Here is a 13,190-nt window from a genome sequence, read left to right on the forward strand (position 1 = left end):
CAACTGAATATTGTTGACTCGTTTCCTTTGCATTTGACACATTGTCATACAGGCTAAATCAGAATTATTCTATGTAAATGTGGGATCACCATGAAGATGACAGTTAAAATGCAGAGGAATTTGTTTGTTTGTTTAGTTATTTATTTTGTATTTTTCTGAAGTGAGAAACAGGGAGGTAAAGACAGACTCCCACAGGCACCTGACCAGGATCCACCAGGCATGCCCACCTGGGGGCATTGCTTGGCCCCTCTGGGGCATTGCTCCGCTGCAATCGGAGCTATTCTAGCACCTGAGACAGAGGCTATGGAGCCATCCTCAGCACCCAGGTTAACTTTGCTCCAATGAAGCTTGGCTGCGGGAGGGGAAGAGAGAGATAGAGAGGGGGAAGGAGCAGATGGGCGTTTCTCTTGTGTGCCCTAGCTGGGAATCGAACCCAGGACTTCTGCACGTCAGGCTGACACTCTACCACTGAGCTAGCCAGCCAGGGCAATGCAGAGGAATTTAGTTAATCCAATAATATAAGACAATTACTATCAGTGACTTTTCAAAATTGTGCACTCTGAGTCAAGTTTTAAATAAAACAGTACAATCTTTCTTTGATATATGCAGTTATTGCTTCCTAGAAAATTTGTTACCTAGTGAACCTTGTCCAAAAAACCCCACAACTCTGTGTTCATTTGTGAAATGAATTACAGTAGGCACTCCGCCTCATCCTTGGTTTTTGTTTCCATGGTTTCAGTTACCTATGGTCAGCCTTGGTCCAAAAATTATGAAATGGAAAATTACAGAAATAAACAACTTATAACCATGATGGCGAACCTTTTTATAAAAACCACCCACTTTTGCAGTGCTGGTCAACCTGGTCCCTCCTGCCTACTAGTGGGTGTTCTAACTTTCATGGTGGGCAGTAGTGGAGCAATCAAATGGTGCCATGATTGGCCCACCATGAAAGCTGGAACACCCACTAGTGGGCAGGAGAAGCCAGGTTGACCAGCACTGCAAAAGTGGGCGGTTTTTATAAAAAGGTTAACCATCATGGACTTATAAATTTTAAATTGCATGCCATCTGAAGAGCATGATGAACTCTTGAGCTATCCTACTCTGACGCTCCCGGGACAAAGCATCCCTTTGTCTAGCACACCCATGCTATGTATGCTCCCCGCTCACTAATCACCTAGTTATCTGGAGCAGCAATTTTCAACCCATGTGCGTGACAGGCACACTGGTGTGCAGCAAGAATGTTCAAAACATGCGGTACCTGACTATTTAGTCAGGGGCACTGACCTCTTTTCCCTTAGACTGTCAAATAAAAAAATGACAACAGCCAACACAACAATAGCCATCCAGTGTGAATGAATCAAAATTACACCTGTGTTTTTTGTCATATGGGCAACAAATATATTTTTTGGTGTGCTGCAGAATTTTAGTAATTAGTTTATATGTGCCATGAGGTAAAAAAAAAAGTTAAAAATCACTGATCTAGAGTTATATTTGAGGTCTCAAACATTATTGTAAGGCTGTGAAAAGTCCCCAGACCTGCCTGTTAATCTTGGCTATCAGAGAGAAAATAGAGAGACCACATTCACATTACAGTGTACTGTTGTAATTGTTATTATTAGTTATTGTTGTTAATCTCTTACTGTGCTTAATTTATTATTTAAACTTATCATAGGTATGTATGTATAGAAAAAAACATAGTATATGTAGGGGTTAGTCCTATCTGTGGTTTCAGAACTCAAATGATTATAAGCAGATTTTTCATCTACATAATTCTAGGTTCAGTTAGATTCTAGAATTGGATCATGATAAATAGGTTTTTCAGTTCTATTTGAAAGTCCTAAGGGACACAAGAGAAATCTTTTATTGTGCCAGTCTGGCCTCATGAAATGCCAGCAATAACACCTATTTAGTGTAAGGTATTTTTCCCCGCCGAGGAAGAAGCAAGGGGCTGGAGCCACGAAGTGTGGAATAATAAAAGGCTTTATTGAGTACAGAGCGCATCCCGCCTGGCGATGTTCCCTGGTCCCGGGGACACAGAGGACAGGGAAGTTGCATGGGGTGACCCACGTGGGAGATATTTAAAGGGTCTGTAGGGTGGTCGAGCTAATATGACGTGGTGAAATCTCTTTTTTCCACAGTCGCTTTTTTCCAAAGGGCTCCTAGGAAGTTTCTTTTGGTGTGCTTGGCTATGGGCGGTTCTAGCTAAGTTCCTGGGTCTGGGTTCCCCACGTGACCATCCCCCATTGCCCACCATTTAGTATAATAAAAAATAAAAATTTCCAAAATACCCCTGGGAGCAGTATCACCCTGAAAAGAACCATTAGTTTTTATAAAGATGCAATCACACATCTGTGGTTTACATTCTAAGCTACACCAATTAATAAAAATATAGTCATGCAAACATAATCAGGGATGTTTTAAGATCTTTGTGGGGTTCAAGCCCTTACTTGGAGGCCCTACCATAATTATATCAAGCATATTAAAATGCACCCTCATCCTGCAGTAAATATACTAATAACCAAACCTACTATGTGCCAGGATCTGTTCTAAGTATTTCACAGCACCCTCTGAAGTAGACATTATTATTCCTATTCTACAAATGAGGAACAGGCACAGAGAGGTTCAGTGACTTGCCCCAAACCACAGAGCTGGTCAGTGTTGGAGCCAAACTACAAAGCTAGGCACTCTGATGTTGACATACCATGGCTTGTATAACTCTTGTAGAGTTTATATTTAAGAACAGTTTAAAATATCATTTATAAGTTAGTTGTGTTGCAGAGGACTTAACTTTGTCAATTTCAGTTGTGGAATTTCTGTTTTGTATTTTGAGCCAATCATTTAATTTGAGGACTCAAACATTAATGTAAGGCCTTTGAAAGGACCCCAGACACCTGGTACCAAGCCTGCACTGTTTGAAGCCTGCAATAACACCTTTGATGCAATCAGTGAGACTAAGAAGGCATTCACCTTCTCTCTCCGTGTGTGTGTGTGTGTGTGTGTGTGTGAACAATGACAATAGTTAGCTTCTAGTCTAGAGCTCTGTGATCCATGCAATCATTATCTCTAATATCACCCACCCTGTACAATGTGTTATTATCTCAATTTGTGGATGAGGACACTGTTGTCAGGAAGATAAAGTTACTTGCCCAATGTTACACATAGCCTTAGAAATGACAGTTGCCTGACCGCTGGTGGCACTGTGGATTGAATGTCAGCCTGGGATGCTGAGGGCCCCAGTTCAAAACCCCAAGGTCGCCAGCTAGCGTGTGGGCTCATAGGCTTGAGCATGGGCATGCCAGCTTGAGCATGAGGTCACAGGCTTGCGCACGGTATCATTGACACAATCCCAAGGTTGCTGGCCTAAAGCCCAAGGTCACTGGTTTAAGCCCAAGGTTACTGGGTTGATCAAGTGGTCACTGGTTCAGATTGAGTCCCCTGGTCAAGGCATATATGAGAATCAATCAATAAACAACTAAATGCCTGGCCAGACTGTGGTGCAGTGAATAGAGCGTTGACCTGGGACATGGAGGACTCAAGTTCGAACCCTGAGGTCGCTGGCTTGAGTGCAGGCTCATCAGCTTGAGTGCAGGGTTGCTGGCTTGAGCGTGGGATCATAGACATGATCTCATTGTCGCTAACTTGAGCCCAAAGGTTGCTGGCTTGAAGCCCAAAGGTTGCTGGCTTGAGCAAGGGGTCACTGGCTCAGCTGGAGTCCCCTAGCCAGGGAACATATGAGAAAGCTGTCAATGAACAATTAAAGTCCAAAAGTATAAGCTGATGCTCTTCATCTCTCTCCCTTCCTGTCTGTCTGTCCCTCTCTATTACTCTCGCTCTCTCTCTCCTTCGCTTAAAAAAAAAAAACTAAAGTGAACAACTACAAGTTGATGTTTCTCATCTCTCTCTTCTTCTCTCTCTCTCTCTTCTGAAGGAAAAAGAGAGAGAAAGAAGTGACAGTTAATTCAATCCTGTTCTTTATGGCTCCAAGGCCTCTGCCCCTCCCATGCGCCCGGTGGACTCAGTTTTAGCCCCTTGGAACTTTCCTGTCTCTTTGCTTAATGCTCCTCCCCCAGTAATGGAACTTCAGCAGGTGTTCTATTGTTTTGCCACCCCGTTCCCAGCGGTAAGAGACCGCAGCTGTGATTCTTTCCCTATAGCCACTGTCATCCCACCCCAGTGCAGGACGAGGCCCTCAGACTCTCACTAGAGCCCAGCCAATGGCAGAGGTTTGTTTGGATGGGCAGCTCCAGAGTAGGATCTCACTGCTAGATCTTCCTGCTCTTCTTTGCCTGGGCGCTAAAGTCACCCATCACTTCTGACCATGCTCTCTTCTTAGCGACTCCTCCTCCACAGCCCTGGGGACCATGACTACACCTACTGTCCAGCATCCTTGTTGCCTGGGCCCTAGAGGACCCACAGCATGGGGGTAGGAGGCAGACATTTGCCGAGGTCCAGCCCGGGTGGAATCCAGGGGTCCCACAGGAAGAGATGGCGTCAGCAAGAAATGAGTGAGAGAGCCGAATTCTTTAGCATTCACTGCCAGGCATCTCTGCCAATGGCTAGTACAGCTTTATTTTTATACACACACACTAAGTTACAATCACACAGTATACAGAATGCATTGATTAATAATTGTTTTTGTTTCACTATGGTTACATATTTCTAGGCAACGATTAGTACATTTCTATAAGCTATAAATCAGGTGATAAGTCATCCTAAGTACAGTTATACAGTAACTTGAAAACAGCAACAACAGTTTTTGTGCAAACTTCCAAAAGGTCAGTATTGATTAATAACTCTACCTTACTTAATGTCCTATTGTCAGTCAAATTTTATTTGTCTACTATATTCATATACCAGTTAAGTTCTAACTTTATTTTTCTCAGAGTGTTCCACTACCTGCAGGTCAGGTATGCAAGAGGAAAGGAAAGTTTTTCTATTCTATTATATGAAAAGGCTAGGGAGGTAAAGTAATGGATTAAGTGAAGGCTGAAAGGTACTTTTGTGTATAGTTACTGTTTCCTACCTATTCATAAGTCACAATTTATTTTTCCTAATATGATTTATAGGAGGGAATTTTCCCACAGATTTAGCCCTTTTCGGGGGATATCATAGCCAGCCTCCTATGTCTGTGGGCCCAGGCAAGGGGTTTTATAGGTTTTTCTGTGGAACTCACACCCTCTGTCTTATTTCCAGAGAAATTACTACGAATCTGCAGGGAAAGCACGGTGCTATTATCCCTGTGCCATCAATGATAGCACACACCCAGAAAAGGGGGGATAAAAACCAAATTAATTCAAAAAGTTAAAGAGGGAAGTATTGTTGCGCCTTTTCTTTGCTGTGACTGTGTCAACAAGCAGCTGTTGATCGGCTTCCGACAGACATTTATCAGCTGGTTGCCCTCTCTTGAGACTGAGACAGACTCCATGGGCCCTCCACTTGGAGACCTCAGAGAATGAGGCTGGAACAGCCAGATTTTATTGGGCATGTGGTAAAGCTGAAGGAAGGAAGTGAGACACAGGCACAGAGAAGCAGAGCCAGAGAGAAGGAGCAGGCATGAGCACATGAGGAAAAGAAACTGGGTCCCTGCCTTTGCATTCCCCAAATCCCCTGAGGTCTCTGACCCTTTCTGTTCTAGACTTTGTGAAAGCTGCCAGAATCCTTCCAATAAATTCCTTTCTCAAAGCCAAAGTTCCCTCCATCACCTGCTGAGCCCCACCGCTGTTCTAAGTGCTGAATCCCTGGATGGAGCAAAAAGGACCAACCAGCTCCTTAGTCCAGGCTCCAACCTATCCAGCCACCCGACACACCCATCCGGCAAGTTGTGGCCCTAACATGAGGGCCTGTCACTTCTTCACCTCTGAGTCACAACCACTTACCCCCAGGATTTTATCTGAGGTGCTGGGCTCATATCCCCTCTACTATGCCCCAAGTCTAGCCCTCCTGTGGACCCTGGCCCACTGTGCTCTAGCTCAGCTTTGTCCCTTGAGTGGCTCCCTGAGGTCCTTTTTAGGATCACTTTGTCTAGTGCAGACTCTGAAGACTCAAATGATTCAAAGCCTGTCCTGCCCCACCCACTGGGTGGCACCTCTCAGTCCAGAGGTTTATCCAGGCCCACACAATGGAACATCACCCAGCCAGTAAGGTGATGGTAGCTTGATGATCTGGAGATATATTCACAAATCTACATCACAGCGAGAAGGTATGTATATATGCTTGTATCCAGATATGTCTATAGGAAATAGTACAGTAAGCATCGTGGCTGATTTTTCTTTGTGTTGTTTTTTTTTCCCCTTAAACATTTTTCTGGTTTTACTACTTACCACAACATGGATGAACTTCACAGAGACAGTAACTTTTTTATTTACTGATGAGCAGATATTATATATCTCCATACATCAATGTGAAATTCAAACTCAGGGGAAATAATCTATGATGCCAGGAGTCAGAATAGTAGCAATTTCTGTGTTGACTGGGAAGGGACTGTAGAAGTTCTGTGAGGTGCTGGCAATGTTTTCCCTTAATCTGGGGGGTGATCCCATGGGTTTATACATATACAAAAATTTGTCAAGCAGTACCCTTAAGATTAGTGTATTTGCCTGACCTGTGGTGGCACAGTGGATAAAGCGTTGACCTGGAAATGCTGAGGTCGCCAGTTCAAAACCCTGGGCTTGCCTGGTCAAGGCACATATGGGAGTTGATGCTTCCAGCTCCTCCCCCTTCTCTCTCTCTCTGTTTCTCCTCTCTCTCTCTCTCTCTGTCTCTCCCTCTCCTCTCTAAAATGAATAAATAAAAAATAAAAAAAGATTAGTGTATTTAATTGCTTGTAAATTATGCCTCAATTAAAAAGTATAAAAATAGCCTGACCTGTGGAGGCACAATGGATAAAGTGTTGAACTGGAACGTTGAAGTTGCAGGTTTGAAACCCTGGGCTTGCCCGGTCAAGGCACATACAGGAGTTGATGCTTCCTGATCTCCCCCTTCTCTCTCTCTCTCTCTCTCTCATTCTCTCCTCTCTCTAAAATGAATAAATTTAAAAATAAAAGAAGAAAAAGTACAAAAATATTTCTAATGAGTTTTTCTCTTCCCCAAAGGTATTGGGGGGGGGGCAGGTAAGCAGGTATATTTTCTCCTTGCTGATCTGTTCTCCAGAATTCCTGGGCCCCTTTTCCTCTCTCTGTGCCTGAAGATTTTCCATTCTGTGAGCTTGGTTTGGAGCTGAGAGCTACCAAATGGAATTAAAATACTCTTAACTAAGGGACTCCAGGTCCCATGCTCACCATAACAGTTATCAAGTTATTGCCTTTCAGCTCCAAGTCTACCGCTTTGTGATAATGGAGCTGGGCTCTAAAATACTTCTTCTTTCCCAGCTGGCCGAATGTTTAGCCTCTCAGTAGTGGGCACTGAAGGAAAGCAGGGGGAGGAAGAAGCTAGCCTTCCGGGTTCCAGTGTGTCTCCAGGCAGCCTCCTGCAGCGTGAGACTTCTGCAGCCCCTGGTCCAGCTGCACACCCTGGACCCATACACTGGACCCATACACTGGACCTTGTAGCTCCCAGCGGCACAGGTGCCGCCCCACAGGCAGCTCCCCACCCACCCTTGCACCCCAAGGAACTGTTTCTCGGTGGTTCCTGCTGGCACAGTACGTAGGGAGACCTCATCCAGTGAGCCCTATCTGCAGCTTCTTCAATGAGGTCTGGATCTCAGGCTTGTGGAAGAAGATACTCTTGCAGATTCGCTCCTTCTTTGGGAGTGCTACCCCAGCTTTGGGGTAGAAGTTGCTCCCTGTATCCTGTACTTGTTTGAGTTTTCTCCATCAATTATTAGGCAACTTTGCTTTATCCCAATCCCCTGTTATAAGTTAATAATTCTTTATATTAAACTTTTCCTGTTCAGGTCACTCTGAGGTTTCTGTCTCCTGGTGGCCCCTGACTGATGCATCCCCCTTGTGGGGTTTAGGTGTGTGGGGTTTGCAGACAGAAGTAGCAACTGTCTGAGAAGTGATGCACTGAAGTAGAGTCTCTGCTGCCAAATTGTTGTGTGATCCTGCGTGTCTCAATCCGTCTGGGCTGCTATAACAAAACACCATAGGCTGGGTGGCTTAAACAGCAGACGTTTGTTTCTCACAGTTCTGGAGGCTGGAGGTCTTAGTCCAGGGTCAGGCTCTTGGTGAAGGCCCTCTTCCTGGTTTTCAGACCAATGTCTTCCTGTTGTTGCTCATATGGCAGTGTCCCAGCGGAGCCCAAGCTCTACGTCGATCAGGCGTCCCTGATTCGACTTCCCCGTGCAGTGGGACACTCCTGCTTGTCGGCAGGGCTGGCAGCCTCTTTGAGACTACTCTTGAGGCAGCTATGAGGATTGTACTCATCAGTGCCGAGACCAACCGCCACCGGAGGAAAGACACGACCGACACACAAGTTAGTTGCAGGAATCACACAGGCAGTTGATTACTCACAAATCCTTTTGGCGTGCCTGGGTACAGTACAGCTTAAGGAGGCCCCGTTGGCATGCTCCTCTCGGTTGTCCTTGGTCAGAGCGGCGTGGAGACAGTCCACATTCAACGTTGGAGTCTGGGCAACTACTGCAGCAGGGTCCCCTCACCTTTAGTACCTTTTCTGGTCACTGCCTTCTAACAGGTGTTAATCTACAAGATTATTATCTCAATCCACCTTCTAACAGGTGTTAATCTACAGCAGGGGTAGTCAATCTTTTCATACCTACCACCCACTTTTGTAACTCTGTTAGTAGTAAAACTTTCTAACCGCCCACTGGTTCCACAGTAATGATGATTTATAAAGTAGGGAAGTAAGTTTACTTTATAAAATTTATAAAGCAGAGTTACAGCAAGTTAAAGCAAATAATAATAAGTACTTACCAAGTACTTTATGTCAGATTTTCGCTAAGTTTGGCAGAATAAATCTTTCTTTTTTTTTTTTACAGAGACAGAGAGAGAGTCAGAGAGAGGGATAGACAGGGACAGACAGACAGGAACAGAGAGATGAGAAGCATCAATCATTAGTTTTTTGTTGCGCGTTGCGACTGCTTAGTTGTTCATTGATTGCTTTCTCATATGTGCCTTGACCGCAGCCTTCAGCAGACCGAGTAACCCCTTGCTCGAGCCAGTGACCTTGGGCTCAAGCTGGTGAGCTTTGCTCAAACCAGACGAGCTCGCGCTCAAGCTGGTGACCTTGGGGTCTCGAACCTGGGTCCTTCCACATCCCAGTCCAACGCTCTATCCACTGTGCCACCGCCTGGTCAGGCCAGAATAAATCTTTATAAATCAACTTAATATAGTTAAATCTATCTTTTTATTTATACTTTGGTTGCTCTGCTACTGCCCACCATGAAAGCTGGAACACCCACTAGTGGGCAGTAGGGACCAGGTTGACTACCACTGCTCTACAGGATTATTATCTCAACCCACCTTCTAACAGGTGTCAATCTACAGGATTATCACCTTAAATCACCTTTTTGGGAGTTCCTCACAGGGAGCCCTTTTTATGTTAATCTACTGAAATGTTACATCAAGCCACTTTTAAGGTGTTCTTAGGGAAGATTTTTGTTTATGTTAACCTACAGAGTTATGACATCAAGCCACTTCTTATCTATGTATAACTTCACACACACTGAGCCCTGCATGAAAGCAGAGTTTGTTTATCATATATTTGTACACACAGGCCCTGTCCAGTTGGCTCAGTGGTAGAGCTTCGGCCTGGCATGCAGGTTCAATTCCTCACCAGGGCACACAGGAGAAGCGCCCATCTGCTTCTCAACCCCTCCCCCCCTCTTTCCTCTCTGTCTCTCTCTTCTCCTTCCGCAGCCGAGGCTCCATTGGAGCAAAGATGGCCCGGGTGCTGAGAATGGTTCTGTGGCCTCTGCCTCAGGCGCTAGGATGGCTCTGGATGCAACAGAGTGACGCCCCAGAGGGGCAGAGCATCGCCCCCTGGTGGGCATGCCGGGTGGATCCCAGTGGGGCGCATGCGGGAGTCTGTCTGACTGCCTCCCAGTTTCCAGCTTTGGAAAAATGAAAAATATATATATATATATATTTGTACACACTATATTAATTCCTATCCAGACAGCATAACTTTAATTTCCCTAATTGCTTTTAATATTATATCCTAATTATTTCTATATATCTTCCATATTTCTCCATATTTTTATATATTTAATCACCACAACATTATATTACTGCAACAGGCATAAAGAGGGCAAGAGAGCTTTCTGGAGTCTCTTTTGTAAAGGCACTAATCCTATTCCTGAGGGCTCCACCCTTGTGACCTAGTCACCTCCCAAAGGCCCCACCTCCAAATACCATCACATTGAGGATTAGGATTTCAACATACAAATTTTAGGAGGGGCCTGACCAGGCAGTGGCGCAGTGGATAGAGCGTCGGACTGGGATGTGGAAGGACCCAGGTTTGAGAACCCAAGGTCACTGGCTTGAGCAAGGGGTTATTCGGTCTGCTGAAAGCCCACAGTCAAGGCTCATATGAGAAAGCAATCAATGAACAACTAAGGTGTCACAACAAAAAACTGATGATTCATGCTTCTCATCTCTCTCCGTTCCTGTCTGTCTGTCCCTATCTATCCCTCTCTCTGACTCTGTAAAAAATAAATAAATAAATTTTAGGGGGGAAAAATTTTAGAGGGGACACAAACATTCAGCCCATACATTGGGAATGTCGCTTTTTCTCTCTGGCCTCAGTTTCTCCTAGGGTAAAATGGGGACCGTGTCCCTTATTCTTCTCTAACCCTAAACACCCAAAAGTCTAGTATCACTGATTCAGAAAACTGTGCTGTAAACCAAGGCCTCTGCATGGATCGCCATGCCTCCCACTGCAGGGAAGAAGGATTGGTGGAGGAATGCAAGGAGGCAAAGAGGCTTTTAGAGGTGAGCAGGCATACCTGGACCTCTGAATCCCACACTCTGGGACTCTGAATAGCAAGGCCTTGAATCCCACACTTTGGGATATCCACACTCTGTCTGTACTCTCAGATTAAGCTACTTGTAGGGGTTTACTTAAAATCAAATTGTGACACTGTTCCCCAGCACACATTTGACAGTGACTGTAGGTATTTTTCCCTGCAGAGGAAGAAGGAAGGGCATAGCCACGAAGTGTGGAAGAGCCAAAGCTTTATTTAGTACAGCACTTCCCGGATGATGTTCTCTGGTACGGGAGACAGGGGCCAGAGAAGTCGCATGGAGGAAACTGAGTGGGGAAAATTTAAAGGGTTGTTAGGGCAGTCAAGCTAATATGATGTGGCGAAGTTTCATTGGCTGGCAGACAGTCGTTCTTTTTCAAAGGGCTCCTGGGAAGTTTCTTTGGGCTCCCATGGGTGTGGGCGGTTCCAGCCAAAGTTCCCAGGTCTGGTTCCTCACGTGACCTTCCCTCATTGCCAACCAACCTCACAGTGACCAGTGCTAAAATGTGATGCCCTTATGCAGAATTTCTGCATGTACAACTCTAGGTCATGCCACCAATGTCATAGTTTTGCAAATGGCACTTCCTAGTGTTGTGTAGTGTTCAGTGTGTGAAGATATAGGCAGTAGCCTGCTTGGCTGAATGAGCCTGAAGCCCTGGCCATAAGTCCCCTGTGGGCCTATTGCAGGAATCAAAGGAGGACAAAAATGCCCAGACAACATGATGAAGGAAGTAGGAGTTATTTAGCTGGTGGAGCAGCATGACCCCAAAAGAGGCAACCAAACACATGCTCCCTGAAGTTAGATTTCTCACATCTTATGTACCTTTTACAGAATACAGGTTTTCATGCAAGGGCTCGTGATCCCTGTGTCTAGAGGTCTACCTCACTCTCATGACTCCAGGATGGGAGGGTGAGTTTAGGTGAGGTCAGAGAATAAACGTTGGAATTTGTAAATTAAGGTCTTAAAAACTTTTAAGAAAAGAAAAGAAAAGAGGAGCCCTGGCTGGTTGGCTCAGCGGTAGAGCATCGGCCTAGCGTGCAGAGGACCTGGGTTCGATTCCCAGCCAGGGCACACAGGAGAAGCGCCCATTTGCTTCTCCACCCCTCCGCCGCGCCTTCCTCTCTGTCTCTCTCTTCTTCCCCTCCCATAGCCGAGGCTCCATCGGAGCAAGGATGGCCCGGGCGCTGGGGATGGCTCTGTGGCCTCTGCCTCAGGCGCTAAAGTGGCTCTGGTCACAACATGGCGACGCCCCGGAGGGGCAGAGCATCGCCCCCTGGTGGGCAGAGCGTTGCCCCTGGTGGGCGTGCCGGGTGGATCCCGGTCGGGCGCATGCGGGAGTCTGTCTGACTGTCTCTCCCTGTTTCCAGCTTCAGAAAAATGCAAAAAAAAAAAAAAGAAAAAAAAGAAAAAAGAAAAGAGGAAGGGGTTTTCAGATAAGTTCTATATTCCTTTCTCTGTATAGAGGAGGAACTTCTCCTTCCTTAGGCCATCTTCCCCAAGGTCCTGATTAGAAAGCCCTTCAAGCAAATGTATAACACAGAGAACTTGGGCCAAGTTTCCAGCGCCCAAAAAACAATCATACTATCTTGTTAGATTTCTATCTTGCTGTCCTTTGCTACACAACAGGCAGCAGAACACCTTCTCTGATTTCCTTCTTTGCCCATAGTTCTTCCACCAGCACCAACATTTCCAGGCTTACAAAATTCCTTACCTACTAGCATGATGTATCACACATCATTACTTCAAAGCAAGAAACCCATCTTATCGCAAAGGAGTGTGAAGTGGACATATTGATCATAGGATATGCTAATCTTACTGTGTCCTTTAGCACCCAGAAACAAACAGCCTAAGAGAACATAGGAATGGTCTCTTAAAGTCTCATTTAAGGCATGAGCTTGGGACAACACCCTGTGGGGTTGAGGTGCAGGTACAGACATCACCTGTGCACAGCATGTAAGATGAGGTCAATGGGTGATAGGATAGTATTGCTTCTACTTATCTGTTTGACATGGGTCCAGGAACCAAGAGTTAGAAGTAGGATTGGACCTTCCCACCTGTATGGCCAGTAGCCATGGCCACCATCACAGCTGTCTGGCCAGTGCAGGTTTGCATTAGATTCGGACAGACGACAATGAAACAATGGAGCCAAGAACTGGTGGGCCATCATCTTTATCCTAGCTTGCACCCAGTGGGCAAGAAATACACACAGTGGGAAAACTCTTCCCTTTCCATTCAGGGCTCCCAAAGCCACTGACTTATCCAAGTTTC

The 13,190-nt window shown here is 45.5% G+C and overlaps 1 non-coding gene across 1 annotated transcript; it reads right to left on the reverse strand.

The window, feature by feature from the left end:
- Positions 1-412: 412 nt before the first annotated feature.
- On the reverse strand, positions 413-488 carry TRNAV-GAC (transfer RNA valine (anticodon GAC)). The gene has a single exon. It is a non-coding gene; the product is annotated as a tRNA-Val (tRNA).
- Between the last annotated feature and the right edge of the window lie 12,702 nt (positions 489-13,190).

Source organism: Saccopteryx bilineata, chromosome 8, assembly GCF_036850765.1.
Source record: "Saccopteryx bilineata isolate mSacBil1 chromosome 8, mSacBil1_pri_phased_curated, whole genome shotgun sequence".
NCBI classification, from domain to species: Eukaryota; Metazoa; Chordata; class Mammalia; order Chiroptera; family Emballonuridae; genus Saccopteryx; species Saccopteryx bilineata.